General features: G+C 45.7%; 1 protein-coding gene across 1 annotated transcript in view; it reads right to left on the bottom strand.

The window, feature by feature from the left end:
• Positions 1-11831: 11831 nt before the first annotated feature.
• Positions 11832-26260, bottom strand: part of LOC147691773 (muscarinic acetylcholine receptor M1-like) — a 250405-nt gene continuing 235976 nt past the window's right edge. Inside the window, exon 3 of the mRNA XM_086938065.1 lies at positions 11832-14256. The gene's annotated coding sequence lies outside the window, so the exon portion shown is untranslated. The remainder of the gene's footprint in view (positions 14257-26260) is intronic.

The following is a 26260-nucleotide window of genomic DNA, read 5'->3' as shown; positions in this document are numbered from 1 at the left end:
TTCATTATGTACTTAAAACCTTAAAAAAGGGTCAAGGAGAATTATATATATATAAACAGCGTAAATATCTCACAATCCCTTTTTTATAGAGTATAGAGATAAAGGAAAACAGGAAAGTGTAGCCCCATAGGCTGTCATTATGCTAGTTAAAAATAGAGACTGTGCCTTTAAGAACCTAAAGACCACCAGTATCCTATCATGCTCAGCAGTTGGCAGTTGCTTCAGTTCTTTTTTCCTGCTCCTGATGACAGGATCCTAGAGCACTGAGCTCAGACAATTTTGACTTTTTTCCCACAAAATTCTCAGAACTTTTGTCGACAACCATTCCACTCTACAATTTTGGTCGCTCCTTGGCTTTTTCTGGGCTTTTTCCTGACAGAAAATTAAGGCATTTAGTCAGATAAAATATATTTTTTGTTTCACAAAGGCCAAGCCTGTGGGAGAAAGAAGGTTAAAACAGACCCTCATGAGGCTTGTATTATCTGTCTCCCAGAAAGTCATATTCCTGAGTCTTGTCACCACTGCTGGAACTTTTCAAGATGTGCGTTGAAAGACAGGGAGAAAACTCACTTCCATTACACTGATGAGCGACAAAGACAACAGATGCAGCCCGAAGGTGAGACCTCAGAGTGAGGAGAAGGTCAGTCCTCTACCAGGGGTCTGTCATCTGTCTCTGGAGGCATGCAAGGAAGGTAACTGCAGAAAAGCACCATTAATCCCGGTTAACGTCGAGAGGATCAATGTCGAGGTGAGGTACGGTGCCTACCTGCTTAACGTCAACAGCCGGGTTGACATCGAGGAAGCGCAGAAGATTATCGTCAAGGCAAGGTGGATCGACGTCGAAGACACAAACCACGTCAATACACAGACCTCGTTTGACGTTGAGGAGTCTATCAACTACGAGGCACTGACATCGGTTGCCGCCAAGGTCCAGATCAGTGTGGAGGAGCCGTCGAAGGTCCCCGTTAAGGATCACTTCGACATCGAGGCACTGCCGAAGATTACTGTTGAGAAGTAGATTGACGTTGGGGCATCAATGGCCATCAACGTTAAGAAGTCTTTCAATGTCAACAAGACAACAGGAGGCAAGGAAAATGAGGAGACGTATTTATTCATCCCAAGACTTGAAGTAATCCAGGACATATTCCCCTTCTTCAAAGGTCGAACCAAGTTCTCCACCACCAGCAGTATGCCCCTCCTCCACATCCGCTACTAGCATTGCTGCCTCCTGTGCCTACCATACCGGTACCAATTCTGTGACCAGTAGACACTCCCATGCCGAGACCCACATCTTGATCCAGAATGCGCCATCATTCAAGTCGTCATCGTTACAGCTCCAGGTGCTCATCTCCATCTACCAGGTGCTCTGGTCATCATCACTATTCACGACAGTCTCGTTCAAGAGCTCTCCATCGTTCCATCAATACATCCTTCCCTTCTATTGAACGATACACTCCATCACTTTCGGATTCCCCATCACCTTGAATTTTACCAGTGGATGTGATATCACCACGTTCAGGCACGTCTTGGTGAGGAGAGCTGCAAAGCTCAACATACCCATGTCGGCTCCGGCCCCTCAACTTCAGTAATCTTTAAAACTCTCCAACACCAGTCAGCATCAAGACTATTACTGCCACTGGTGGCAGGTATCCTAGAACCAGCTATGGATCTTTTTCTGACTTCAGACATAGTCAAATTGGCTCCATCAAGGCTTTAAAAGAAATATTGTCCTCCGGAGCAAAATCCTGCTTTCCTCTGTGCTGACCTGTCTTCAGACTCAGTGGTTGTGGTAGTGGCAAAAAAGCAACATACCATTACTCCTACTTCTACAGTGCCTCTTGATAAGGAGAGTCGAAAGCTAGACCGGGTGGGTCGTAACATTTATTAGCACTGTGGCAACCACCATGAAAGTGTCCCGTGCAACTGCCTTTCTTGGCAGGTATGATAGGGCACTAAAGGAATCCATTCAGAAGTTCGCAGAACATCTCCCCAGAGATAAATGCGAAGAATTCATGGAAATTCTTAATGAAGAGTTAATGGTTTCCAATCAAGTCATAAGTGCTGCAGCAGATATTTCCCTCTTAGCGGCACATGAATATGGCTACTGCATTGCTCTGAGGAGGATTTCTTGGCTCCCCCTCACACCCCACAAATCAGAGTCTCAACAGAGAATACTAAATCTCCCATTCACTGGTTCTACCCTTTTTGGAATCCAACTGATGATGAGATGGCATGCATGAATGCTGAAATTGGGACTCTAAAGGCAGCAGACTTAGAGAAACCCAAGGAACAAAGGAAATCATTCCGGCCCTAGCAATGCTGTTTTATGATCAGAGGGTTGAAACCCCTCAGTGGTATCAGAGTTACAAACAACCACAGCATCAACGACCCTATCAGCAATATCAACAAAACCAGACTAGGGGAAGATCCACCCAGCAGCCTACTCAAGGGGGCAAACAACCATCAGGATTAAAACTCAGAATTATTACTTCCCCCTTTTCAGTTACCCACTCCGGTGGGGGGAAGCATTTTTCATTATCTGGCAGAGGGGCAAAACATAACACAAGTCGCCTGGGTTCTGAATATTGTGCAAAATGGATATTGTCCGAGATTCACCAGTCCTCCACCGTCCATATCTTCAAAACCATCCAATTTCCATCTTCCATTGCTATGATCGAAGTCAACATCCTCAAAAGCAGGCAATGGAAGTCGTTCCCCACAGACAACAAGGAAATACATTTATTTCAGATACTTTCTGGTGAAGAAGAAAGGCAAGAACAATTCAGACCCATATTTGACCTGAAAACAGCCAATAGATGGATTCTGCGAGAAAAGTTCTGGATGCCGGCATTGCATCAACTCAGCCCTAATTACACCAGGGGGTTGGCTTTGTTCTATCAACCTTCAAGATGCATACTTTCACGTTCCAATCACCAGAAAACACTGAAAGTTCTTGACATGTGTGGTGGGACAGGACCACTATCAGTACCAAGTATTTGGCCTGAAGTCAGCACCCAGAACATTCTCAAAGTGCATGGCAGATGAAGTACCAAAACTACGTCTAACTACTGGCTAATCAAGGCGTCATCTTCTCAGGAAGCCCAACTTCATTACAACTGGACTTGCACTCTCATTCAAAGGTTAGAGCTTCCTGTCAACCATAACAAGTCAAGAATTACCCTGGTTTAAACCTTGCATTATCTGGGAGCTTCCATCAACACAAAACAGGCAAGAGTGTGTCCTCCCGAGAAAAGACGCTTATCAATACTTCAGAAGTGTCATTCTCTCACAACTCTCGTGCCACAGTGAGAGCAGTATCATCTCTTTTCAGCTTGATGGCAGCCTACATCTTCTTCATACCGAATGCCTGTCTCCATAGGCAACCTCTCCGGGAAGAGAAGATAAAACTATCCCTTCAAGCAAAGCTGTCCCTGAAAATGGTGGTGACCTCCAGCCAACTTGCTTTGAGGAATGCCATTTCATCAGTGGGTTCCTCATAAAACAACAGTGATGGATGTATCACTACTCGGATGGGGAGCCCACATGGATCACCTCCAAATTCAGGAGAAGTGGTCACAGTGGGAGATGACCGATCACATCAATCTCCTAGAACTACGTGCAGTCCATCTAGCGCTGGAGGCATTTCGTCCATCGTTCAAAACCCAGCTCCTGCTTGTTCAGAGGGACAATACAACCAACATGTACTACCTCAACAAGCAGGGAGGATAAATGTCCAGGCCCTTGTCACACGAGGCCCCAAATCTGGAAATGGCTCATAGGCAGGGACCAGACGATCACGGCAACCATTTTCCATGTTTCCAAAATGCTCAGGCAGATGCTGTTAGCAGAGTTCTGCAAGAAAAATATAAAAGGATCTTACAAGACTACATCATGCAAAACATCTTCAAGCTATGGGTCACTCCAACCATCGACTTGTTTACCACTGCAGAAAACAAAAACTGCAGAGGCTTCACCTTGAGGTACTTCCAACCAGGGACACTAAGGAATGCCCTATGGATCGACAGGTCCAGTGAATTTCTTTTTGCCTTTCTGCCTATTCCCCTAATCCCGTCAGTCCTCATTGAGCTGTCTCACTCGAGAGCCAAAATCATTCTAATAGCCCTAGGGTGGCCACATCAATGATGATTCACAGATCTTCTTCACCAGTCAAAGCGTCCACAACTCAAGCTGCCATGCAGACAAGACATGCTCACGAAACTCGGAGTCCAGAGGATTCACCCCAATATCTTCTCCTTGAATTTGGCTGCATGTCTCCTGAGCTAGTGCAATCCAGACATTTGACTTTGCCACACGACAGCATGGACATCCTCAAGGAGGCTAAGTGGCCTTCAACACGTCCCGCATATGCCTTCAGGTGATAGAGATTTTGCATGAGGTGTTCCTCTAAGAACGTGGACCCTACAACTTACTACAATTGCAAAAACCTGGCCTGGAATTCTCTTCTACAAAGGTTCACTTGGCAGCCCTTACAACCTACAAAAAATTCACTTCAGAAACCTCTTTTTTCAAAATGCCTGTGATCAATTATTTTCTAGAAGGGTTGAAGAAAGTTTTTCCTCCCATTAGGCATCCTTCATCTCCCTGGTAACCCAATGTAGTCCTTTCACGGCACATGTAGGACCTTTTCAAGCCCATTCACAAGGCATCCCACATTTTTCATGAAAACCCGCTTTCCTCGTAGCAATCACATCAGCTCACAGAGTTAGCGAGATCCAAGCATTATGTTCTCAAGAACCATGAACAGTCTTTTACTCTAACAAAGTGGTCATGAAGACTCACCCGAAATTCCTCCATAAGGGTATTTTGTATTTCCATGTAAATTAAACCATCTTATTAACAACATTCTATTAGAATCCCTCTACTCTAGTTGAAAGAACACTTCATTCTCTTGATGTGAGGAGAGTCTTGAAGTTTTATTTTGATAAGGAACGTGAAATCCAACCAATTGTTTACCAACTATGGTCCGGTTCGTACAGGGTTAGCCACTTCCAAGAAATCCATTTCCCAATGGATAGTTTCCTGTTTCCTACTTTGCTATCATAAAGCTAACAAGACACTATCGTCTAGACATAAAGCGCACTCCACTAGGGGTAAAGCGGCTACTGCTGCTTTAAGGAGGAATATTCCTATACCAGATATTTGCAAAGCAGTCACATGGAGATATGTTCACTCATTCACCAAGCACTATTGCCTAGACTCTGATGCTAGAGAAGATGCTCGGGTAGAACAGGCTTCGTTTGAAAATCTATTTGCTTAAAGGGCTACCTTACTCATTCCTCTGCCTTCTCCACTGCTCTTAGTAGAGATGGGGTTGCTTCTGTATTCAGTGCTTATGACTATCATTGGAGATACTCTAGGAGAGAAGGAATAGTTTAGTGCTTGTAACTTCAGTTATCTCGTAGAGGAATTTCCACTGAAGTGTCCTAGAATATTAGCAGCTGCGTGTACTCAGTGCACCTAACTAAATGAGATGATGTCCCACTAAGATATCACACATGCGAAGCCACAAACAACGAGGTCCCTAATACACTTGTTGTCCTAAATTGCTGTACGATGAAGCCCATTGGGGTCCATGGCACATTGGTCTTCGTCCAGTCTGAGATGGCTGGTGTGCCTGTTCTATAAGCTCTTGGTGTCTTAAAAACCAGAACCATTACTGTCACTATTATTTGTATTCACGTCCGAAAATTAAAAAAGGTGGCCCTTATGTACTTGTGTTTATTAAACATGGCATCCCTATAGGCTACACTGTCCTGATTGTCTTAATCTCTATACTCTATCAAAACAGGGTTTGTGAAAGACATTTATGTTATGTTAATTAAATTTATAAAAGCGTGCGATTACCCTAGGGTGTCCTAGTGCTGAGCTCTGCGTAAGCGATAATCGGAGGGGTTCAATGAGTAAAAAGCCAGGTTTTCAGACCCTTTCTTAAGGAGAGAAGGTCTACGGCATTTCTCAGAAAGAACAGAAGCTCGTTCCAAGCTTTGGACGCGCAGGTGATAAAGCTCCTGCCTCCCCAGCTGGTTTTCCTAACAGTGGGGATTTGGACATTTTTTGCTCCTTTAGACCGCAGGGTCCTGGTTGGGGAATACCATTTTAAATTTTGCCTCAAATGGTCAGGGCCAATACCTTTGAGAGCCTTAAATGCTACGCACAAGGCCTTAAAACGAACCCTTTGCTTAACCGGGAGCCAATGTAGCCAAGTTAACTCTCTTTTTACCGAAACAAATTTCAGAATGCCTCTCAGAAGCCTGGCGGTTGCATACTGAGCTATCTGAAGCCTGAGCTGAGCTCGTCATGAACAATGGGAATAAATCAAAAGTAGCACAGAGGGGGAATTGCTGCAACACTGATGGTGTTACGATGTTGATTTTGGGCATTCAGATAAATGCTATTACAGTAGTCCAGGCGTGACATAACAAGGACTGTAACTACTGTTCTGAAGTCCGTTTCAGAGAGAAATGGTTTAATTTTCCTCAGAATTCGCAAGATCAGAAAGCAGGAAGAAACTACTGAACTTATGTGGTCGTTGAAGGTCAATCTATTGTCCACAATGACCCCCAAGTTTTTTACTTTCAGAGTTGGAGTGGGCTGATTTATGCTGTTTTACAAAAACATCATGAAATTATATATTTATAATTCTCTTGGTACTTTTTTAAGTACAAGATGAAGAATTTGGCAATTGTAGTTTGCTCCTATAGGCTGCACAATCGTTTTCTTTTGTAAGTGACTCTGCAGGCCTTCCTGAAGACAGGCTAGCATCTACACTTAAGAAGATATATTGTTAAAAAGTGCTTATGACTTCAATGGAGTCCCCCCTTCGAGAGAACTGGAATTAAGGATAAGAAACTATTCCTTCATAATTGGGGGTGCAAGATCTTTTCAGTGCGCATCTGACAGGATCATCTCAAGATGCTGGCTTTTGATCAGGTTCCACCACATGCACCCTTTAACTCTCCTTTCATTGAATCTTTTCTCCAGAACTTCTGTGACTGCTATCACTGTCTCTCATACTACTCTGGAACGTCTCTTCCCTCCTGTATTCGTCTTATGTGATAAATTAGTGCGTTAAAGAAAACCATATGCAGAAAATAAGTGTGGGAAAATTCACTAGACTCATTTTCATGGTATATGGGAGTTTAGAATATTGTACATTTTGCACACCTGTTCTCCTTCGTGGTCCAATACATTGATACTTTTTTGAGATACAATTTAATTTCTTTATGTCTAGTGTTGCCGTTCTCAGCATAGCTGATGCTGGAATGTACCAGCTACCCACCTTGTCTCATTGAGGCAAGAGAACCCAACTTACCATAGGTACTTGGGGCATCATTTATGAGTTTTTGCCATAGAGTAGCCCTGTTGCTTGCCTGCGGCGTTGCCTTATGGAGAAAGAAAAGGGCATGAATGTACCCTATCTATCAGATATGGTGTATTCCTGTCCTTTTCCTCTGCGCCAGCGCACAATTGGCTGCCGTGCGTCAACACAGGCATCTGTGCACCATGTTGCAAGGGTGCCTGCGCTGTGGGGATGATTGTTTTTGTGCAGGAAGGGAAACCTTCCTGGACCAAAACAATCGCAAGAGGCTTTTTCCTGTTTCTGTGTGCTGCACAATGCAGCACACATAGAAAAAGGAAACACAAGGAGAAATAAAGGTATTTCTCCTTGTTGTGCCTCGCTTATGCCTCCCTAGGGAAGGTGTATGTTTTGGCACTGTCTCAGAGTTATCATTTTGCAAAAATCTGGGGCAGTGTCAAAAAGCCATGTTTGTTGCTGGGAATACCCTCAGCATCACCCATTGCACGCCCCTTTAACACAGCAAACTGTGTTAATGGGAACCATATTTACAAGGCAGCATCAAGCCAAAAAAAGTGGCTTAGTGCTGCCTGGCAAATATGGAGCAGACCTCTGCACCCCCGAGCATCGTAAAAAGTGACTCACCGGTGGCGCAAGGGGCTTATCAATAAGCCCTTTGGAGTTATACTTTTCAAATACTTCATTTCATTCAGGGCCGGCTCTAGGGCGTGTGACTGGTGCCATGGCACTAGGCGCTGACTTCTGGTGGAGACACCTTTTTTGCAAGCATAATGTAATTTTAAAAGCACCTGCTGCCACCTTCCTGGCCTCTAACAAATTTTAGGCAACAATAAAAATGTCAAAATAACTTCGGTGATTAATGTTCTTCCTGGAGAGAGATTGGAGTTTTGTTTAGTGGAAATAAGGTAGTGTAGTGGGTTAATATGCCCACTGCAAAAAACATGTACCTTTCAGATCACATAGTGCATTAAATGTAAATAGGTCAGTGGGTTACTGCTTTTGCCATAGAAATCCTTCTTGTTACTTGCAGTTTATATGTAAAAATTCGAATATAGAACAGTGAGCTAATAACTGTCATCAAAGAGCTGTATGCAAAATACAAGGTTTAGATTTGAGCGTTATGATTTATTGCCCAGTCTTTCATTATCATAATGTTGCAAAAAGGGTTCCTTTGAGCCGAAATCTATTATTGTTACTAAATAAAACCCCCCCGCAATGTTGTTACGTTTCAAAATCTGAGTTTATGCTTTCCACAGACCAAGCATTCTTAAACTATACTGCCTACCATTATGGGCGATGTGACTCCTACAACTTGTAGTCATCTGTCTTGCGTAACATTTCCTATACACTGATTTACGCACTTATGATTAATTATCTCTGTGTAATGTGTGTGTGTGATTTAAAGTGCTCTGACACCCTACACTGCTATGAGTAGCGCTATAAAACTAATTGAATGCATCTGAGAGAGAGTGGTTAAGGAGAGTTGAGGGCCATTGTTAAAGGGTGGTAGTGAGGGAATCTGTGGTGGAAGTGGTCACTAGGGGCGCCAGCAAACATTGTCACACCAGGCGCCACCAGCGCTAAAACCAGCCCTGATTTCATTTGAAGGTGGGGAGGAGAATTTTCAGGTGTAAGGAAATTATACCTGAACCAATTACTTTTTCCTGAAGCAATACAACAGGATGGTGGAGGGGAAGCAGTAGATGTTTTCCAGGTTCCTTTCAGGGACATTTTGAGGGAAAGGTTAATATAGTTCTAGAAAGGTAACTTTACAAATAATGTGCAAGCAAAATATGCTAAAGTTTGAGATGTGTAGCTCTTTGGAGAAAAGTATCTAATACTTGTCGTTAATGAGAACTCTGTGATTCTCTTATCAGAGACCTACTTGTCAGATGTTAACGGAAAATCCACATCTAAAGGAAGCCATAGCTATACCAGGAGGAATTGAACACACCAAGGTTTGTATTAGATACATTAAAATACCCAGAGAACAACAGTTGTTAAAGATGAGGCAAAGGTTGAGGGGAAGGTACAAGTTCCAGAAGGTTTTTAAAAAAAACAGAAAATGTCAACTGACTTAGCATGAATGAACTGTTATCACTGTAGTAACCCTGAGCACCTTGCTATTTGCCCAGCGTGCAATGGAAGATTAGTGTTGCGTAGGAAGTGTATTAAAATAGGACTTTTTCACTGAACGTGTAAAGAGATGAACTCAAAGAAAATGCTTGTGGTTGTATCTCTGGAAGAAATAATTAATAAAAGGCGGTCCCAGGACAAGGCTGTAGCCTCATCCACTTGTAAAATACAGTTGCATGGGCAGCCTGTAAGTGTGATGACCGATATGTTGTGTGATGACTAATTTTTGCACTCACCACGCCCTGTTGAGTAGCAAGATTTGTATATGAACATTCTAAGAACGGAATTATATTGTTGAACAACATGATATCAAACCTGCAGGATATATTGAAAACTCCATTCCATTAGAAGGGTTGGTTACAATGCAAATTTTGTTCAAGGGTGGATTTATGCTAGAGGAGTAGGAGACATGAAAAAGGGTTTGAATCTCCTGGGATGGAGACATCAAATGGAGAAGGACATCAGAGTTGACCCTAACAAATCTGACCCCATTAGTGTGTTAGGACGATCACTTAAACGAGAGTGACATTTTTTTTGTTTTATATAATGCAAACTTGACCCGAAGTTATCTGAGCACTGTACATGAGCACCAGTTGCGTTACAGAAGGACACATTAATTTTTTGTGAGGCACAGGCCTATTAAGTGATTTGCCCAGAATCACGGGATGTTGAGTATCCCTGCCGAGACTCGAACCCGTTTCCCCAGTTTCAAGGGAGATGGCTCTAGGTGTAAGGCAACATTCTCTTTATAGTTTTATATAGCGCAAACTCGACCCAAATGTATTGTGGCGGTTTTCATGAGCACCTCTGTGTAGATTAACTGGGTGCGTGGAGTTGGTGCACTTCAAAGCTAAGGTAACTCATTTATTCTAAACACCACATATAGTTAAAAGAGTATGCCACTCCGATTGCCCATAAAATACGCCTAATTCCCCATTTGTCAACAGAACTCCTAGTGAATTTTAAGAAAACTCCTAGATCAATGTGTAATTGAAAGCACTGAGCATTTCGAGTAGCTAGCTCCAATTGTCCTAGCATCAAAAGTTCTCGAGAAAGGATTGCATATAGGTGTGGACCTGAGGAACCTTCAATCTTGTATACACCAACGTCTGGCCAACATCGCAGAAATGTTAAATGTAATTGGTGATGCTATTGTTTTAGTGATTCTTTTCTGACTCCTGTTTCCTGACTCCTTACTTTGTTTATCATTCCATTACGGGCATCCTGGGCTTGGAGGATGCCATTTGTGCTTGATGGGCAGAGGTGTGTTCTAATGTGTCATGCAAACAAGATTGGGAGTCCGTCCTAAAATCCTATGCTTCCAAAATGCATTCACGTGTAGGTGTGTGGTACGGAATAGTGCAAATGTGTGGTGTGTAAGATGCAAACATGACGAAGGAGGGCGGTCTTACATTGAAAAGAAGCTAGTTCCAAAACAGGTATGTTTGGTCATCTACCTATGGCATACCCTATCCAGGAATGGAATAAGACCTACATTTAGTCTGAGAGATAGTCAGGAAATTCACTTCCCCAGGCTGACAAGGACCATCTCAAATCCTGCCTGGACCATGCCAATTATTATTCCATATTTGTGAGACGGTTTTGCCAGCAACGCAGTACCTTTAAGATACTTTCTTAAGAAAAGTACCCACTTTAATTGCTCATATGACTGTTATGAAGCATTTACTAAAGTGAAAACAAGATTTGCACAACCACTCAACTCTGAGATGATTTGATACTTGCAAGCTGAGATAGCGGAGGGATAGATAAATGTTTTCTATTTATGTGTTTTATTCATCTTAGTTTCTGGTTAGTGTACAAGTTTGAGCATATTGGCTCTGTTTTAGTAAGATATAATTGTCTGTGGCTGTGAGAGTTCTTGGGGAAATTGTGAAACTATTACAGCTTTTCGCCTCTCGAAAAAAAAACCACAGGGCTCGTGTAGGGTCAACAACATTTCATGGGCTCCTGACCGAACCCCAAATTACCTTTCTGGTGCAAACGGCTATTTAGAAATGCCATATGACGTCCCAGTTCTGACCAGATCTCTTAACAAATGCTCATTTGCACCGACAGGTTCCGTACAATTGGAGAGCAAGCTCAAACTGCTGTGTTCTTCCAAATGTTCGTAAAATGTGTTGAACATTACTTTTTCGCTCTGAGAATAAAAAGATGGTTATTGACTGTAATGTATTTCAGTCCAGAATTTTCAGAACGTTCACATTGTGCACTGGGGCTGAAGGCTGTCATTCCAATCTCACTACAGATAAATCAAGTTTAAACAATTTTAATGAAACACTGTGCGTAATGATGCCCCATCTCCCTGTCTAAGAAGGAGGCAAACCGTGACTGTACATACTGCAGAGGAAACAATTCTCATTTATTAAAGGAAGGAGACCACTCATGGTTTAAACAAGATTTACTCTTCTTGCTGGTGTTTAATAACCATCTCCCCAAAGTCACTTCTACTGAGTGCCTATTTAATTGTACAGTATTTTCAGTGGTTTCAGGTTGCAGTGGTAGAGGCGTGAAAGCAACGTCCAGATGTGCACTGAGCAAAGTCCTTTGCAAAATCACCCCTGAATTTGAAGCAGAGGATATCTGAACGAGCTTCCAAGGGAGGATTGGAGAGCAAAGGCGGACCTAATTATTTTTCATGTTATTGTAGGGTATAAAACAATGAACAGAGGCCAATTGTTTTGTATAGTGTGCCCTCACGAGCCAAAATGTCCCATGGCCTTCCAATATCTTGTTCCAGCTTAGATTTCAGCCATTTTTAAATCATACAGACTACTTTTCACCATTTGCACGACGAGAGGCTTTTGGTCATTCCATTACCTCATCTGCACCTGCCCCTTAACACCTCACCGCCTTAATCTCATCCTTAGGCACTAAACCCCCAGAACAACCATAGCCTCCGTCTCTCTTAAAAGAATTGAGACCTCTGGAAATTACAATTCAGTCTCATCTACACTGAATACCAAGCGCCTACACCATACTGGCTAGAACCGGTGGGCTTACAAATTATCAGTCAGAAATGGGATGCCTGGATATTCTGCAGCCTCAATCCCTTGTATATGAATCAAATTTCCTGGACGTCCCGCTGCATGATAGGACTCAGGACATTTCACAGGCTTAATCTCCACTGCTACGAATCGAGCACCCCACTGATGCTCCCTGCCACGAATCCAACCTGTAAGAATCTGGGTAAAGCCTGTGGGTGTATGGTGATGTTTGCCTGCAGACAGTCACCTCTTGATCCTTTAGAAAGGCCAGTTTGTAGCCTTTTGGGCGTCTATGTTGGTTTCATAAGCACACAAGTCACAGGAATATTCGACCCTCTTGGCCTTTCTCGTGAAAGGGAAGACCAATCATCTGGGGCTTTGCTCTTCTTGGTGTTACATAATCAGAGTGCCATGACGGATCCTGAGGACGACACAACTAAGGAGACTTGGGTGAGGTATTATTCACTGGCTGTGGAAAATTATAAATATTTTTTTATCTCTACAGTAGTGCAGCTGCCATGGCAGTGCGTCTCCCAACCCTGCAAAGCTAAGGTCTTATTCAGATATCGTGATTGTATATGATCCTCCGAAGAAAATGGCCTTACCATTTCGTTTTGAAGGATTACTAGCCTTATCTCTACCAAGACCCAGTACTGTAGCAACACCATTACCTAATTTTCTGGGTGCGAGCCTGTGACAAACTGTTGAGAGAGAAAGTGATCTCATCTTAGAGGAAATGCCCACGTTACTTTCGAATGAGATTCGACCTTCGGTATTAAAGCCCCCCCCCCCCCCCGCCACTCCTTCCCTTCCCTTCGATGATAGAATAGAAATAAATGTGACCCCTTTAAAAAGTGCTGTTATACATGTCTCATTTACATGACGCTGAGACCATTTCCCTTTACATATTTCTTGAAATCATCCTCATTAAACTATGATTTCTGACATTTTTGTCTGAACCGGTTTCCCAAATTAACTTCCCAGGCTTGGCTTTTCAGAAAACTGGCAATGCCTCTAGACTTTCTGAACAATTACGTAATGCAAACATCAAAATCCCTAGGGCGATTTGGGAACGGGTTTCAAAAGAATATTTTTTTTGCATAAATAAAAGATGTCGAAAAGAAAAACGTAATGGCTCCACCTGCTTCTCTGGAGGCAGGTACGTGGCAAACGCCTTGGAGGACAACCCCACACCCATAACTGTGCAAACACTTCATACACATCTAGGAAATAGCAAATGTACACTGCATATACATAGGCTGAGTTAGCAGCCAACACCAGAGCACCTAAGACCCGTGCAGCCCCTCCAGGGATGGATACCGCTGTCCATTGAGGCAAGTGCTGTTCCAAAAGCGGATTGTAATGTACCCAGACTGGTAACTGGCGACAACTGGTGCTGGGATTCCTAAAGAAGACTCAGTGTTTACCACATCACACGGTTTGATTACGGGTTTTCCACTTCATTTACAATTGTTTTGCAGTTTTTCGTAGTACGGCAACATTCATCAGGGCACAACTTAAAAAGAGCCGAAGATCACACTTGAATATCGCAGCACAGTGTTCCGGACTTCAGCGTGTATCTCGCGCAGGAGATTTTTGCCTCAGATCCTCTTGTGTTTCGCACTTCTGTTGCTGAAACCCACTGCTGTCCTGCCAAAGGAGGGGGTGGTGTGGACGGCACCCATCACCCCACACTATTCCCTTCCCAAGCCAGCATCCTCGTCGTCATAAGGTGACCCGGATGTTCTCCATGTGTAATCAGAGAAGGGCCTCCACCTGGGAAAGGAGAAAAGGGGGAAAAAAAGAGAAATCAGTGCAGGCCTGCGTAGAGAAACCTACTGCCAGTGCAGCCGTGTGCTAGTGCACCTGTGTACTTAGCTAAGACAAAAAACACGCCGAGGGCTAGAGGAGCAGAAAACAGACAAAGCAAACAATCCGCAAACCAGATACACATCTACAAGGAACCGGTGTTCCCAGAGCTTTCCTGGCAGGCAGTGTAAATAAAGGGTTTAAAATGCCTCCCGGGTCCCCAAGTGCCAACCCCTGCTATGTTGCTGGAGCCTTTTCTGTGTCCATGTCGCTTCATGGAGGGTAGGCAATAAACATATAACCCAGGTATCAAAGCAGATGGGTTTTATTTATTTTACCGAAAACTATCACCCGTGTTTTAAAGTTAAAGTAATATCAGCGGGGTAAACAAAATCTCTACTTACGCAGAATTGTCTTATCGAATGATATGATAAAAGTGATCAGAGAACTTTCTGTGGTAATGAAGTAAGATCTTTCCAAAAATGCATCGTAAAACATTCTAGATTAATTACCTTTTACAAGAATATAGTCACGTGAATTCATCTTTCAAATAAGGTATGAAAAGTGATTTAAATACAAAACGCGTCACAATAAATCTCCTCCAGCCCCTAAACACCCCGGTGTTACTAAATTACACACCGATCTTCATCCATCTAGCTCAACTTTAAGATCACTACTTGAAGAAAGCATTGGCAAAGCCAATAGGTCTCGCCTATGTGAGAGATATTGACTTTGGCAATGTATTCTTGACATAATGTATATCAGTGTGACTGCTGTTCAGCATGACTACAAGTTAGTGGCATGGAGTGGGGTGGAGTGGAGTAGATTGAGGTAGATAGAAGTGGGGTAGATGAGGGTAGAATGGAGTGAGGTGGAGTGGGGTGCAGTAGAGTGTGATAGATTGGGGTGACCGGAGTGAGGTAGATTAGGGTAGAGTGGAGTGGGGCATATTGAGGTAGACTAGAGTGGGGTAGATTGGGGTAGAGTCAGGTACATTGAGGTAGATTAGAGTGGTCTAGATTCGGATAGAGTAGAGTGGGATAGATTGGAGTAGAGTGGAGTGGAGTAGATTGGGTAGAAGAATGTATGATGTTACTACAACATACATTACCACGCAGTAGGTTACAACGCGGATGTTTTGAATGGGGTAGACTAGGGTAGATTGGAGTGGGGTATAATGGGATGGGTTAGAGAGGATAGAGTGGGGTAGATTGTAGCGGAGTGGGTACATCGGAGTGGTGTAGACTGGGGTAGATTGGGGTAAATTGAGGTGGGGTAGATTGGAGTGGGGTAGATGGGAGTGGGGTAGATTGGGCTATATTTTGGTAGAGTGGAGTGGGGTAAATTAGGGTAAATTGTAGTGGGGCAGATTGGAGTGAAGTGGGTAGATTGAAGTGGAGTGGAGATTGGAGTCGAGTGGAGTGGGGTAGATTGGAGTAGGGTATATTGCAGTAGGGTAGATTGGGGAGGAGTTTAGTGGGGTGGAGTGGAATAGGTAAATTGGAATGTGGTGGGGTTGATCGGAGTGGAGTCAAGTGTAGTAGAATGGGGGAAGTAGAGTAGATTGGAGTGGAATAGATTTGAGTGGAGTAGGGTTGACTGGAGTGGAGTTTGGTAGATTGGAGTGGAATGGAGTGGGGAAGAGTGGAGTGGGGTAGATTGGAGTATGGTAGATTGGGGTAGATTGCCATGGGGTAGATTGGAGTGGGGTAGATTGGAGTGAGTGAGGTACTTTGGAGTGGAGAAGGGTAAATTGGAGTGGAGTGCAGTGAGGTAGATTGGAGTGGGATACTTTGGAGAAAAGTCAGGTAGATTTGAGTGGAGCGAGGAAAATTAGGGTGGGCATTGGGGCCCGGTCTGGCAGCTTAGTGGACGAATGTGTCCACTGTAGGGGCCTGTGTTTGACCTCGTGGTAATAGGTTAAAATCCCAGTGAGTCCATTCAGCCTTTCATCCTTCTAAAGTCAATAACAAGAGTACCATTGAGTTAGGTAACAATAAACATATGTTATTGAGCTCCTTGATACCCTTGGGTGAAACGTGCGCTTTACAAATGCACATGTTATGTTATTGGAGTAGAGTGGGGTAGATTGGAAAGATTGGAGTGGAGTAGATTGGAGTGAAGTGGGGTAGAAAGTGGTGGATTAGAGTGGAGTGAGGTAAATTAGAATGGGGTGGATTGGGATGGAGTGTGTGGAGTAGGGTAGATTGAACTGTGGTAGATTGTGAAAGATTGGAGTAGGGTAGATTGGAGTGGGGTAGATTGGAGTGGGATAGGTAGACTAGGGTTAAAAAGACTAAGTGGGGTGGATTGGGGTAGATTGAGATGGTATGGGGTTGTTTGGAGTGGAGTGGGGTAGATTGGGGAAGACTGGGTTGGAGTGGGGTGGGGTAGATTGAAGTGGTGTGGGATCGAGTGGAGTGAAGTAGAGTTTATTGGTGAGGATGTTGGGTAGATTGTGGTAAAGTTGAATGGAGTGGCATAGACTGGGTAGATTGGAATAGAGTTGGGTAGATTGGACTGGAATGGAGTGGAGTAGATTGGAGTGAAGGAGAGTTTAGAGAGGAGGTGGGTAGATTGGAGTAGGGTAGACTGGAGTAGAGTGGGGTAGATTAGGGTAGAGTGGAGTAGGGTAGATTGGAGTGAGGTAGATGGGTGGGGTAGAGTGGGGTGGGGTAGATTGGAGTGGCGTAGAGTGAGGCGGGGTAGATTGGAGTGAAGTGGGGTATGCTGGAGTGGTGTGGGGCAGAGTTGGGAGACTGGAGTGGTGTGGGGTAGATGGGAGTGGGATGGATTGAGATAGATTGGGGTAGATTGAGTGGGGGAGTAGGTTGGGGTAGAGTGGAGTGGAGCGGGGTAGATTGGAGTGGAGTGGGATAGAGTGGGGTGTGTTAGATTGAAATGAAGTGGAGTGGGGTAGATTGAGTAGAGTGGAGTGGGGTAGATTGGGGTTGTGTGGAGAAGGGCAGACTGTGGTAGATTGGAGTGGAGTTGGGTAGATTGAAGTGGAATGGAGTGGGGAAGAGTGGAGTTTTGAGAGGAGCAGTGTAGATTGGAGTGTGGTAGATTGGGGTAGATTGGAGTGGAGTGGGGAAAGGTTGGAGTGAAGTAGGGTACAATGAAGTGGAGTAGGGTAGATTGGGATAGATTGGAGTGGGATAGATTGCAGTGGAGTCGAGCAGATTTGAGTGGGGTTGAGTGGAGCAGAGTTGGGTACATTGGAGTGGATTGGGGTAAATGTGAGTGCAATGAGGAGCAGTGGAGTGGAGAAGATTGGGATGAATTGGAATGTAAGGGTGTGCGTGTGTAGAAGCTGGTGTACTGGAGTGGAGTGAGTGAAGTGGAGTAGAATAGGGAGGGTGGAGGGGAGCAGGGTAGACTGGAGTGGAGTGGGGTAGATTGAGTGGGGTGGATTGGGATGGAGTGGGGTAGATTGGAGTGGAGTAGGGTAGTTGAAGTGTGCTAGATTGGAGTAGGGCAGATTGAAGTAGAATGGAGTGGGTAGATTGGAGTGCAGTAGAGTGGGGTAGACTGGAGTGGGGTAAAGTCAGGGTGAAGAAGATTGGGTGATTGGGGCAGATTGAAGTGGAGAGGGGTAGAGCTGAGTAGAGTGGGATATACTGGTGTGGAGTAGAGTAAATTGGGTAGAGTTGAGTGGAGTAAGGTAGATTGAAATGGAGGTGGGTAGATTGGAATGGAATGGATTGGGGCAGACTGGAGTGGAGTGACGTTTAGACAGGAGTGGGGTAGATTTAAGTGGAATGGGGTAGATTGAGATCAGTGGGGTAGATTGGAGTGGGGTTGATACTAGTAGTGGAGTTGGCTAGATTGCAGTGGGGATGATTGGGATAGACTGTGGTGGAGTAGATTGGAGTGGGGCAGACTGAAGTGGTGTGGGGTAGGCTGGAGTGTAGTGCAGTAGATCGGAGTATAGTGAAGTAGGGTAGATTGAAGTGGGGTAGAATGTGGTGGGGTAGATTGGAGTTGCATAGAGTCGGGTGGGGTAGATTGGAGTTGCATAGAGTCGGGTGAGGTAGATTGAGTGGGTGGATTCGGATAGATTGGGTTAGATTGTAGTGAAGTGGAGTGTGGCATATTGGAGCGATGTGGGTAGAGTGGAGTGAGGTAGATTGTGGTACATTGGATTGGAGTGGGGTAGATTGGAGTAGGGTAGATTGGGGAGGGTTTGGGTAGATTGGAGGGGAGTGGAGTGGGCTAGATTGGATTGGTGTGGGGTAAATCGGGGAAGAGTGGAGTGAGGTAGATTGTGGTGGGGCAGATCAGAGTGGAGTGGGGTAGATGGGAGTGGGGTGGGGTGGGGTAGATTGGAGAGAAGTGGAGTTGGTTAGAGTAGGAAATGGTAGATTGAAATGGAGTGGAGTAGGGTAGATTGGGTAGAGTAGAGTAGAGTTAAGTAGAGTGGATAGGAATGGGGTAGAATGGAGTGTAGCGGGGTAGGTTGGGGTGGATTGGAGTTGGGTAGATTGGGTTAGAATAGAGTGGGTAGATTGGATTAGAATGGAGTGGGGTAGATTGGGGTGGACTGGAATAGTGTAGATTGCTCCCTGCGGACACGGACGCTCCCCACGCTGCTCCCTGACCCGCCTTGCCTCTCAGCTGAGTGTCGCTTCGCAGCTCCGCTGCTTGCTTTGGCCAATTGTGCATTGCTGCTTGACAGTGCCTGACTTGTCTGCATCGCGCTATTGTTGATATCTGTGCGCATTTGTGATTGCTGCTTTGGATTCGCTTGGTCTGTTCAGCGCCGCTCTGCTGCTTGCCCCGGCCGCTGCTGCCTGCCTGACATCGCATTTCATTTGCCGCTTTGCTGCGCTGTGTGTCACAGAGGACGCAGTCGATTTCAGCAGGCACAGCCCAGCTGATCGATCCCGTGAGGCCGCCGGCCATTTTGTTGTTGTGTTGTTGTTGATCGCCCTGCCCTAGTCTCCACCCCGCTCCCGCCTTCCCAGCTGACCCGCCCTCCCACGAAGCTCTTCCTCCGCACTCTGACCCTAACGCGCTGTGACCGTTCTGCTCCCTGCGGACACGGACGCTCCCCACGCTGCTCCCTGACCCGCCTTGCCTCTCAGCTGAGTGTCGCTTCGCAGCTCCGCTGCTTGCTTTGGCCAATTGTGCATTGCTGCTTGACAGTGCCTGACTTGTCTGCATCGCGCTATTGTTGATATCTGTGCGCATTTGTGATTGCTGCTTTGGATTCGCTTGGTCTGTTCAGCGCCGCTCTGCTGCTTGCCCCGGCCGCTGCTGCCTGCCTGACATCGCATTTCATTTGCCGCTTTGCTGCGCTGTGTGTCACAGAGGACGCAGTCGATTTCAGCAGGCACAGTCCAGCTGATCGATCCCGTGAGGCCGCCGGCCATTTTATTGTTGTGTTGTTGTTGATCGCCCTGCCCTAGTCTCCACCCCGCTCCCGCCTTCCCAGCTGACCCGCCCTCCCACGAAGCTCTTCCTCCGCACTCTGACCCTAACGCGCTGTGACCGTTCTGCTCCCTGCGGACACGGACGCTCCCCACGCTGCTCCCTGACCCGCCTTGCCTCTCAGCTGAGTGTCGCTTCGCAGCTCCGCTGCTTGCTTTGGCCAATTGTGCATTGCTGCTTGACAGTGCCTGACTTGTCTGCATCGCGCTATTGTTGATATCTGTGCGCATTTGTGATTGCTGCTTTGGATTCGCTTGGTCTGTTCAGCGCCGCTCTGCTGCTTGCCCCGGCCGCTGCTGCCTGCCTGACATCGCATTTCATTTGCCGCTTTGCTGCGCTGTGTGTCACAGAGGACGCAGTCGATTTCAGCAGGCACAGTCCAGCTGATCAATCCCGTGAGGCCGCCGGCCATTTTGTTGTTGTGTTGTTGTTGATCGCCCTGCCCTAGTCTCCACCCCGCTCCCGCCTTCCCAGCTGACCCGCCCTTGCCCCTCCCCCCCTCACCACCATTTATGACAGGAATATCTGCGTGCAGCGTCTACGCGCAGCGACCGCGCCCAATCCGCGCCGAAGGTGCGCCAAAGGTAAGCCCGTCTACGCCCGTCCGCGCCTGGACCGCGCCCAGCGCCAGAGCCCCTGGTCCTCGTAAAGTCCACCCCTCCCGCATTACTTACGATGCCACCACCCTCCTAGCCCTCAACCCCGGCCGCTCCCTCAACTGCGTCCAAGCTGCTCCTGGACACACCCATGGACCCTTTTCCTGCTACTCCTGCAAGTTCGACGGCACCAAGAACAACTCCTCATCTACGAACTCACAACAGATATCCGATCCCAACCACCTACAATGCTTCCTGCTCAACACCCGCTCGGTCCACAGACACGCCATTGACCTCTGGAATCTACTCGACACCATCTCTCCGGACGTCGCCTTCCTTACAGAAACATGGATGAATGCCTCTTCAGCCCCAGACATCACCATCGCCATCCCGGAAGGCTATAAGATCATTCGCAAGGACCGTACCGGCCACACAGGAGGAGGCATCGCTATCGTCCATAAGAAATCCATCCGCATCTCAACCAGCTCAGACGTCAATCTCGCCAACTCTGAACACCTTCACTTCCAGATCCACATCGACCCCAAGACCACACTTAGAGGCACCCTCCTTTACAGGCCACCAGGACCCCGCGCACAATTTAGTGAAGACATCACGGACTTCATCACTCCACACGCGCTCCCCTCCGAGGACTACATCCTTTTGGGAGACCTCAACTTTCACCTTGAAAAGAACAACAACCGCAACACCACCACCCTTTTGGACAACCTCGCAAACCTCGGACTTAAACAACTTGTCACTACTCCCACCCACATCGCAGGTCACACACTCGACCCTATCTTCACCTCCAGCAAGCATGTTTCCTTCAGCCACACCACAGCTCTCCTTTGGACTGACCACAGCTGCGTTCACTTTACCTTCAACAAGCCCAAACCCAACAACCACCCCCAACCCACCCTGCAAAGAAACTGGAACAAAATCACCATCGACCAGATCTCCTCATCGCTTCTTCAAAAGCCCCCCGCCCATTCCTCAAACCCAGACCAAGCAGCCACCAACCTCACCCAATGGTTATCCAACAGCGCCGACATCCTAGCACCACTGCAAAAACGACAAATCAAACTAGGCAGCAAAAAGGCCTCCTGGTTCAACGATGACCTTAAGAAATCGAAGAAACTCTGTCGCTCCCTGGAGAAGGCCTGGAAAAAAGACCCAACCACCAGCACCAAGGACGCCTTCAAAAACGCCACCCGCATACACCACCAACTAATCCGAAATGCCAAGAAAGCAGCCTTCAAGGACCGTCTAGATAACAACGCCCATAACAGCAAGGAATTATTCAACATCGTCAAGGAATTTACCAACCCCTCAGCCAACTCCAACGACATCACCCCCTCTCAAGCCCTCTGCGACTCCCTAGCCTCATTCTTCCACAACAAAATTGCAGACATCCACAACAGCTTCGACAACCAACCCGGAGACCAACCCACCCAATCCCCTGCAGGACCCCCACCCCCCCTGATCATCCTCAATGACTGGAAGCCAATCTCCACTGAGGACACCGTCCGTCTGATGAACTCTATCCACTCAGGATCCCCCACTGACCCTTGCCCTCACCACATCTTTAACAAAGCAGACTCCATTATTGCACCGCACCTCCGAGACGTCATCAACTGCTCCCTCAACTCCGCAACCTTCCCGGAAAGCTGGAAACATGCCGAACTCAGCGCCCTCCTGAAGAAACCCACAGCTGACCCCACCGAACTCAAAAACTATCGCCCTATCTCACTCCTTCCATTCCCGGCCAAAGTCATCGAGAAAGCTGTCAACAACCAGCTCGCCGCATTCCTCGAAACCAACAAATCCCTCGACCCCTCACAGTCCGGCTTCCGAGCCAAGCACAGCACCGAAACCGCCCTCATCGCAGCAACAGACGACATTCGAACTCTACTGGACAATGGAGACACAGTCGCCCTCATCCTCCTCGACCTCTCCGCAGCCTTCGACACAGTCTGCCATAGCACCCTTCTACAGCGCCTCAAAAACATCGGAATCCAAGGAAAAGCACTGGAATGGATCACCTCGTTCCTCTCCGGAAGAACCCAGAGAGTCCGCCTTCCACCATTCAAGTCAGAGGCCACTGAAGTCATCTGCGGCGTACCTCAAGGGTCCTCACTCAGTCCCACACTCTTCAACGTTTACATGAGCCCCCTCGCGGCCATCGCGCGCCAACATAACCTCAACATCATCTCCTACGCCGACGACACTCAACTGATCCTATCACTCACCAGAGACCCTAACACGGCCAAAACCAACCTACACGAAGGAATGAAAGAAGTAACCGAATGGATGAAGCACAGCCGTATGAAACTGAACTCAGACAAAACAGAAGTCCTCATCTTAGGTACCTCCCCCTCCGCCTGGGACGACTCTTGGTGGCCAGAGGCCCTTGGAAAAGCACCCATCCCGACGGACCACGCACGGAACCTGGGCGTCATCCTGGATTCCTCACTCTCCGCCGTTTCTTCATCCTGCTTCAACATTCTTCGCATGCTCAAAAAAACATTTCGCTGCATCCCTACCGAAACTAGAAAAACAGTCACCCACGCTCTGGTCACGAGCTGTCTGGACTACGGAAACACCCTCTACGCCGGCACCACCGCAAAACTCCAGAAATAACTACAACGCATCCAGAACGCCTCAGCCAGGCTCATATTAGACATCCTGCGTAAAGAACACATCTCTGATCACCTGAAAAACCTCCACTGGCTCCCCTTCAATAAGAGGATCACTTTCCGGCTCCTAACCCACGCACACAAAGCACTCTACGAAATCGGACCCGAATGCCTCAACACACGACTATCCTTCTACACCCCCTCCCGCCAGCTACGATCCTCCAACCGAGCCCTTGCCACTGTACCTCGCATCAACAAAACCACCATGGGAGGTAGATCCTTCTCCTATCTAGCAGCTAAAACTTGGAACTCACTTCCCACTCACCTTCGCCTTACTCAGAACCACCTAGCATTCAGAAAGCAACTCAAAACGTGGATATTCGACAAGTAACTCCCTACCCTTCTTCAAGCGCCTTGAGACCCTCTGGGTATGTAGCGCGCTATACAAATCTTTTGACTTGACTTGACTTGACTAGATTGGAGTGAGGTACAATGGGTAGAGTGGAGTGGAGGGAAGAGTAGGGTAGATTAGTTCGGGGGGGATTGGGGTAGATTTTAATGGAGTGGGGAAGATTAGAGTGGGGTGGGTAGATTGGAGTGAAAGTGGAGTTGAATAGAGTGGAGCGGGATAGATTTGAGTATATTGGAGTGGAGTGGGATATATTGGTGTGGAGTACAGTATTTTGGCGTAGAGTGGTGAATAGCTGTGGCCGTTAGGCTACATCACTTTCACTCAAGTGCATATGAATACAGGGTGCATGAAAGCGTTTTCGGTAGAATACATATGAGAATAAGGACTTAGCACAGGTTTTAAGGAGAAAGGGAGTAGTGTTGCACTGAAATACACTGCAGTGCTTTAAACAGACACATACAATGTATCCGCAGAGAAGATGTGGAATACATATAAGACTGAGGATACAAGTTTTAAGGAGAAATGTATTAACTGCAGCGCTGCACAAAATTAAAGCACTTTAAAAAGCCACACACTTTGTGTTGGAAAGGCACATATGTGTCCAAAACGGTTATGTTGCTTAGTGGCAGCCTGGCTTGAAGCATGGGGCTGGACTGCTTGTCTGAAAAGACAAGGGGAGTCCAGATTCAGACTAGTGTATGGTTTAAACAAACACATACGATGTCTGCGCAGAGAAGAGGAGCAGTCTACTAGCAAATACAGTCATGCAGACTGCTGAAATATTCTGTGCCTTTTGGTTGGGGCTGTAAAAGGAACCTCCAAACTGTAAAACAAAGTTACAGACTACTTTATTAATCCATGCCCTTTATTTGGGGCTGTAATAGGAAGCACTAAATTCCAAAACAAAATAAGGCATCAACAAACAAACCAATAAAATGAAGGTTAAAAGCAACCAAACGATTAGAAAAAATGGGAAAAAGAGTACCCTGAATCACAGAACGAGTAGCCGAAGGAGAGTCGAAGCACACTAATCAAATTGATCAAATACAATCGATTAGTACTTGGTCCATGCTCCAGAGAAAGAAAAGGAAGTGACGTGCGGCATATGATGGCCAATTAGGAGGCAGCTCAAAAGAATTCCAATCAAGTCGGCAATTGGTAAGTAACGGGCAGACTCTAAGTTCTTTACTGTATACAGTACCCCTCACAGCAACAGCACATGCTGGCTGTTAGGCGAGACCTAAAAAGTCACATCTTGACAAAATAACTAAGAAAGTGATACAGCAATACCAGCATACAGTTGGCTACAGTAAAATGGAAGGGAGGGAGCTTGACCCTGTATGATGTGGCACTATCCAAAATTGAAGTGTATATGCTAAATTGTACTGGATAATCTCAGAGGATAACACTAAACATACTGATACATTTAGACAATTAGAAAGCAATTTACAATGAACTGTGGTCTTATTTCCCTGAGAGTCTTTCACTTTGGTCCAATATCTTTCAGGGTGCTAAAGTTCCACCATACTCTGGTGCTGAGGCCTCAGTTCTTATGAAGAAAAGTATTTGCTTTTGTCTTGCAGTCACGTGAGAGAACACGGTTGTCTCTTGTTGCAATGACTCTTCCACCTTATAAGCTAGCCCCTCATTATTGCAATAAGGTCTGAAGATTGGGTTTGGTCTAGGGTGGCCCTCCTAGTGTTGTCTCTTTAGTGGGTACTGAATTAAACCATTTGCAGAATACAGTGCAATGGTCACATGTCTCCAGCTGGTTAAATTTCACTTACTGTTAGTGAACTGTAGGCTGGAGTTACATGTTTTATTTCGATCCTTTTATGCCCTGTAGTGCTATGGTCCTTTTGTACATGGTGTACGAAAGAAGGAGATTGTTGGAGACGCACTAGAAGGAATCGTGGAACGTAATTGACGTTTGCAATAAACAAAGATTGATACTAGAAGAAGGACGCACAACATGGAATTTAAAGTCATATCATTATCATGGTATTAGAAGCCCTGATGATGTCTTCGTAGGAGGAAAAGCGTTGGCTGGATAAATTAGTTAATGTACATTTGTGTTGAAAAATTGGATTGAATTATAAATTCGGAATTGGCTTCCTAAATAAACACGACTCCCTTGGGATTTTCTTTATTGGATACACTGAGAATGGACAATATATGAGCGCACTGCTTGGAACACTATCATTATTTGGATGAAGCACATGCTCCTTTTGTATAGATTGTAGTTATTGAATGAGGCCCAGTGGCGTTGGGACCACATAAAGTAGAGCGTGATCAGAACTTTGAGAATAAGTATCCCAAAACAGACAGCTATGAGCACTTTGCTTGCAACCCTCACCGCCAGTTTGTGTATAATTGAATGATATTTTGACTACAGGTTAAAAAATACATGAGGGGCAGGTAGTAGTAAGTTGCACCAGCTGCAGTGACCACAGGAAGATACACACAGATGTGACAATTTTTCGCATTTATATCTTTGGAATACTCATGTACTAGTCTAAATTAAATGCTATCTAAAAATTTTCCCTTAGAACCATCTTTGTGTAATATTTTCATATTAAATCTATTTTGCTCATATAAATAGACTTGGTTAGATCTAGTTTCAATTGAAGCACACTGAATAGGTGAGTTAAGACCCAATAATAAGCCGATCAATAGCATGACAATGGCAAATACCACAATTACTTTTAAAATTTGACCGCTTTTTGGTGTGGTTTACTGCATGGTTTCTCTCAAGTCAGATCAAACAGGAAAAAGAATACAAAATGTACTCATTGACACTACTATGCAAATCAGCAAATCTTTCAGTTCTCTTGACTGTAAATCTGTTAGTTCGAGTTAACTTTAGGATTAGAAACCTGCCATTTTCAACTGGGTAC

This window comes from Lissotriton vulgaris, chromosome 9 (genome assembly GCF_964263255.1).
Source record: "Lissotriton vulgaris chromosome 9, aLisVul1.2, whole genome shotgun sequence".
NCBI lineage: Eukaryota > Metazoa > Chordata > Amphibia > Caudata > Salamandridae > Lissotriton > Lissotriton vulgaris.
The sequence above is the reverse complement of the archived record's forward strand: the minus strand, read 5'-3'. Positions and strand labels throughout refer to the sequence as shown.